Source organism: Polypterus senegalus, chromosome 13 (assembly GCF_016835505.1).
Source record: "Polypterus senegalus isolate Bchr_013 chromosome 13, ASM1683550v1, whole genome shotgun sequence".
Taxonomy (NCBI): Eukaryota; Metazoa; Chordata; class Cladistia; order Polypteriformes; family Polypteridae; genus Polypterus; species Polypterus senegalus.
The window spans coordinates 136,318,693-136,325,010 of record NC_053166.1 but is presented as its reverse complement, the minus strand read 5'-3'; the positions used below and the strand labels follow the sequence as shown (position 1 = coordinate 136,325,010).

Sequence of the window (6,318 nt, the reverse complement as noted above, 5' to 3'; positions counted from 1 at the left end):
CCAAACCTAAAACTACGCCTGTCAATTGTAGCGGATATCTCTTTCTTTTTGTACCTTCAGACATTTTCAACTTATTATATGGCTATCAGTTGTAGCGGAGCTCTTTTTTTATCTCCAGGGTTCTTTCACCCCACGGGACCTCGCGCTTTTTAGAATATGGGGCAGACTGTATTTCTTCTCCACTTTGAAATAGTAGCAACATTACTGTTTCCTAATTCTTCACTATCATTTTGTAGGGAATGATAACATCGAGAGAGAGAGAGAGACACACACAGAGAGTGAAGTTTTCGACGTCTGCTGTGATCACGCACGCAATACTCTTCTCATCAGAAAGCAACACGGGAATTTGTAGACACTCCCTCTGGCTACGAACGCGGCTCCTTTAAATTTTTAGTAGTCCAAATATGTGCCTGTTTGAAAGGATTTATGAAGTCCCATCTATTTTAAAAAATATAGATGGTAGGATTAAGTTAATATTTCATATCTTGCTCATTTCAGTGTTGTAATTTTCAGTTTATCGCTGTCGACGTTTTAGTTAAAATTATTACACCACACGTATAATGTATACAATCAACAGCGCACAACGTGTTCAAGTTAACACTCTGTAACATGAATTAAAACGTCTTGTTTAAATTTTTAAAATGACGGGAGCAGGCCATGGTATCCATAAAAAATGAACTTAGTGAAATCCTTTAGTACGATACAACAGGCATAGGCCTGGCACGGCGTGAAGGGTCCTATTTAGCCTGGGTGAATTTCGGTGTTCTTTTCAGGAGGGAAACTTCGGGGGGGTTTTTTGTCCCGAGATAAAATAAAGACAAAACGTTCAAATACTAGTCCATAGAGGCCATTATAGAATTTCGAAATAACCAAGGTAAGGAATTGGCAAATGATGAAAGCCGTGGCGTCTTGGATGTGGCCCAAGGCGCGCTCTCCGGCGTGAGTTTTTCGGCTTGTTTTGTTTGGTTGCGGTGTGAATGGATGTGTGGCTGAGCTGAGAAAGCCGGCCCGGCTCTTTGTCCTGCGCGGGCTAAGTGCTTTCGGAATGGCTTGACTCGGTTGGCGCATTTCCTAGGAGCCGTGCAGTCATTTTTACTCGCCCACAGGTGCGCAGCATGTAATATTTTCTCGATTTCCTTCAGACTTCACTAGTAGCTTTTCTATCCTGCGTAAAATATGGGGCATTTGAGGTTTGCTAGCTGTTTGCGCCCCCGCGTTACTTTGTCGAGGCGAGCGGTAAAAGGCGATCATAGCTGCTAATTCAGCTATTGAGATGGGAAGTTCAGCGGATAACGAGACTGCGGAGACTACGTCGCTGTTGTCGTACCAACGATATTCCTATAAAAAAGGGAGCGCATGGTGGCAACACGGAAGATGACGGGAAGTCGCCGTTCTGGCCCTAATTTCCTTAGTGTTCTAACGATCGAATTCAAATGGCTGGACTGCGAATCGGATATTGCGCGCCATCTACACCACACTCGAGTCCCGCTGCACACCTGCTCGGGGAAGTCTGCGGGCGCGGCCGGGGCTTTCAGCATCTTCAGTCTGTGATTTGATGTTTTGTCGTTGGGACGTCGGTATGCAAACATGTTTAATAGCATAACGTGTGGTGGCGCTTTATTAGCTTGAGGCACGTTTGAGTAGCGGTCTCCTACACGAAAGCTTGTCATCGTGCGCCAGTGTTCATCAGAAACTGTTTTGTATTGACGTGGGCGAAGTGGATGAGCGCACGAGGTATCTTTGAATTGGAATCTGAACTGCTTTTATTTGCCATTACTTTATTTACAGGAATTTACCTTGGTAGCTTTGGAGCTGCTCACACCAGAACACATCACCTACAAGTAATACAAGTTAAGCAAAGTACATTATAAACAGTTGTAGAATGCAAATGAAAGCATGTGTGTGTGTGTAATGTGTCTGCACATGCGCACCTTCATAGAGTATGTATGAAGTATATTAATGGTTTGTGAGTATTAAGGCTGTACGAACCAATACGTTTAGATGTCCGTTAGTTTCAGTTGACCTTAAGAGTTTACCAGAAGGGAGTTTTTTAATAAGTGGTGACCTTGATGAGAGGAGTCCGTGATGAGATGGTTTGTGACCTTTGAGATAGAGCTCTGCAACAGACGGAATCGCACAATTATTTTCTTAGTTGACCTCGCAACATGGTTTTTTTTTTGGCAGTAGATGGTTGCTGAGCCACATTAGACAACAATAGAGACCGTGATTACACTTTCAGATATGTACAGTTTTTACATTTTTAGTTTAGTCAGTGCAGAAAATACATCTGCTGCTGACCTTTTTTAGTTTTGGAAGTGATGTTACTCTCCCAGCTGAGAGTGTATATGATAGTTATGACCAAGAATTTGAAGGATTTGATCATATTGACTGTAGACTCGTTAATTTTTGAAGGGGGGGATTCTGTCAGATAACATTTCCACTCTTTTGGTGTTACTGAGTACCGGGTTGTTTGTATCCTACTAAGACAGAAGATGCATGCATCACTTTTCTATATGCTGTTTCATTTACTATAGCAATTAATTAGTCCAATGATGGTAGTTACATTGGTAAACTTAATGATTTTTATTGAGTGGTCAGTGGACATGCAATTGTCCTGATATAGGCAGTCTGAGAGGTGGGCGCCCATCCAAACATGGTTTCCTATTTGCCAGGAGACTTTAAGGTCATTTACTGATAGAAGCATTCAGTTCAAGTATGAACAGATTTAGTTAACATTTTGGGGACAATGGTGTTAAATGCATTGTGGAAATAAACAGTATTTTGGCTTGAAGTTTTTTTACAATGTTGATGCTTTTTCTCAAAGCATAGGCTCATATTTATGGCATTGTCCACAGATCTGTTTGGTTAGTATGTAAATTGAAGTGGGTCAAGATTAAGCGTAAGTAATAAGATGGGGAAGAACCTCTTGTTGAGGTGTTTTCATTAGAACTTGCATAACTACGGTGTGCCTGTAGTCACTGCAAAAACTTATTTTACCTTTTTTTTTTTTTTGCCAACTCCCTCAACACTAGTAGTGTGTCACAATTAACTGTTTAGCAGAGTGTACTTGTGGACTAACCTAGATAGATGGATAAGGTCTGTTGCATCTTGTTTCATTGCTGGCCTGAAATTGAAGGCTGACCTCCCCTCTTCCTGGAGAATGCAGTCATTTTAATGTTGACATGTTCTTGTTTATTATTTCAATATATGCACTAAAAAACAAATTTGTATGTTTTTATAACACTTGACTGCGTTGTGACTTTGAGTTTGAAGGTTTAAAAATGCATCCATCCTCTTCCGCTTATCCGGGGTTGGGTCGCAGGGGCAGCAGCTTGAGCAGAGACGCCCAGACTTCCCTCTCCCCGGGCACTTCTTCTAGCTCTTCCTGGAGGATCCCAAGACGTTCCCAGGCCAGCCGGGAGACACAGTCCCTCCAGCTTGTCCTGGGTCTTCCCCGGAGCCTCCTCCCGGTTGGACGTGCCCAGAACACCTCACCAGGGAGGCATCCAGGAGGCACCTCATCTGACTCCTCGATACGGAGGAGCAGCGGCTCTACTCTGAGCCCCTCCCGGATGACTGAGCTTCTTGCCCTATCTTTAAGGGAAAGCCCACACACCCTGCGGAGGAGTTCTTTCGGTCACTACCCATTGCTCATGACCATAGGTGAGGGTAGGAACGTAGATCGACTGGTAAATTCAGTACTTTGCCTTACGGCTCAGCTCCTTTTTCACCACGACAGACCGATGCAGAGCCCGCATCACTGCAGACGACGCACCGATCCACCTGTCGATCTCACACCCCATTCTTCCCTCACTCGTGAACAAGACCCCGAGATACTTGAACTCCTCCACTTGGGGCAGGATCTCTCTCCCAACTCTGAGAGGGCACTCCACAATTTTTCGGCTTAGGACCATGGTCTCGGACTTGGAAGTGCTGATTCCCATCCCAGTCACTTTACACTCCACTGCAAACCAATTCAGAGAGAGCTGAAGATCGCGATCTGATGAAGCAAACAGAACATCACCATCATCTGCAAAAAGCAGTGACCCAATCCTGAGTCCACCAAACCGGACCCCTCAACACCCTGGCTGCGCCTAGAAATTCTGTCCATAAAAGTTATGAACAGAATCGGTGACAAAGGGCAGCCCTGGCGGAGTCCAACTGTCACTGGAAACGGGTTCGACTTACTGCCGACAATGAGGATCAAGCTTTGACACCAGTTGTACAGGGACCGAACAGTCCTTATTAGGGGGTCCAGTACCCCATACTCCCGGAGCACCCCCGCAGGATTCCCCGAGGAATCCCACTGTTATGCGACCAGGACGAAAACCACACTGTTCCTCCTGAATCCGAGGTTCGACTATCCGACGGACCCTCCTCTCCAGAACCCCCGAATAGACTTTTCCAGGGATGCTGAGGAGTGTATTCCCTCTGTAGTTGTAAGAGGGGGACCACCTCCTCGGTCTGCCAATCCAGAGGCACTGTCCAAGATGTCCATGAGATGTCGCAGAGACATGTCTACCAAGACAGCCCTACCACATCCAGAGCCTTGAGGAACTCCGGCTGTATCTCATCCACCCCCAGGGCCCTGCCACCAAAGAGTTTTTTGACCACCTCGGTGACCTCAGCCCCAGAGATGGGGGAGCCCACCTCAGAGTCCCCAGGCTCTGCTTCCTCATTGGAAGGCATGTTAGTGGGATTGAGGAGGTCTTCGAAGTACTCCCCCCACCAACCCACAATGTCCCAAGTCGAGGTCAGCAGCTCACCATCCCCACCATATACGGTTTTGACACTGTACTGCTTCCCCCTCTTGAAACGCCGGACGGTGGACCAGAATCTCCTCGAAGTCGTCCGAAAGTCATTCTCCATGGCCTCCCCAAATTCCACCCATGCCTGAGTGTTTGCCTCCGTAACCACCAAAGCCGCATTCCGCTTGGCTTGTTGGTACCTATTAGCTGCCTCCAGAGTCCCACAGGACAAAAGGGTCCAGTAGGACTCCTTCAGCTTGACGGCATCCCTCACCGCCGGTGTGAACCAACGCGTTCGGGGATTGCCGCCATGACAGGCACTGACCACCTTACCGCCACAGCTCCAGTCGGCCGCCTCAGCCAAAGAGGCACGGAACATGGCCTATTCGGATTCAGTGTCCCCCATCTCCCTCGGGACGTTGTCGAAGTTCTGCCGGAGGTGGGAGTTGAACCTACTTCTGACAGGGGACTCTGCCAGACTTTCCCAGCAGACCCTCACAACACATTTGGGCCTGTCAGGCCTGACTGGCATCCTCCCACACCATCGAAGCAAATTCACCACCAGGTGGTGATCAGTTGACCGCTCCACCCCTCTCTTCACCCGAGTGTCCAAGACATGTGGCCGCAAGTCTGATGACACGACCACAAAGTCGATCATCGAATTGAGGCCTAGGTTGTCCTGGTGCCAAGTGCACATATGAACACCTCTATGCTTGGACATGGTGTTCGTTATGGACAATCCGTGATGAGCACTGAAGTCCAATAACAAAACACCGCTCGTGTTCAGACCGGGGTGGGGGGGTTGGTCATTCCGACCAATCACGCCCTTCTAGGTCTCTCTGTCATTGCCCACGTGTTTATTGAAGTCTCCCAGCAGTACAAGGAAGTCCCCAGAAGGTATGCCTTCTAGCACCCCCTCCAGGGACTCCAAAAAGTTGAAGGGCAATAAGTATGCCCACACTCGCTTGGCGCGTCTCGCTGGTGGCAACTTCAGAGTGGTAGAGAGTCCAGCCCCTCTCAAGGAGATAGGTTCCAGAGTCCAAGCTGTGCGTTGAGGTGAGCCCGACTATATCTAGCCGGAACCTCTTGACCTCGCGCACTAGCTCAGACTCCTTCCCCTCCAGAGAGGTGACATTCCACGTCCCAAGAGCCAGCTTCTGTAGCCGAGGATCGGACCACCAAGATCCCCGCCTTCGGCCACCACCCAATTCGCATTGCACCCGACCTCCTTGGCCCCTCCCATAGGTGGTGAGCCCATGGGAAGGGGGACCCACATTGCCTCTTTGGGCTGTGCCCGGCTGAGCCACATGGGTGCAGGCCCGGCCACCAGGTGCTCGCCATCGAGCCCCACCTCCAGGCCTGGCTCCAGAGGGGGGCCTCGGTGACCAGTGTCCGGGCGAGGGAAAACGCCGTCCAAATTTTTTATTCATCATTGAAGGTCTAAAAATTAACACAGTAATGTAAACTCTAGAGTCCGCCTGTAAACCTGTCAGATATCTAGATTTGTTTATCCAGAGCGGAGTCACAGTGAAGCTGGAGCTTATCCCAACAAGAATCAAGTTCAAGGCAG

General features: G+C 48.2%; 1 protein-coding gene across 2 annotated transcripts in view; it reads left to right on the top strand.

Moving 5' to 3' along the window:
• The first annotated feature begins 736 nt into the window (after positions 1-736).
• LOC120542382 (SUMO-conjugating enzyme UBC9-B) overlaps positions 737-6,318 on the top strand; it is a 41,687-nt gene continuing 36,105 nt past the window's right edge. The window contains exon 1 of one of the 2 annotated variants that reach the window (XM_039774818.1): positions 737-874. The gene's annotated coding sequence lies outside the window, so the exon portion shown is untranslated. The remainder of the gene's footprint in view (positions 875-6,318) is intronic. The other variant, XM_039774817.1, reaches the window with a different exon arrangement.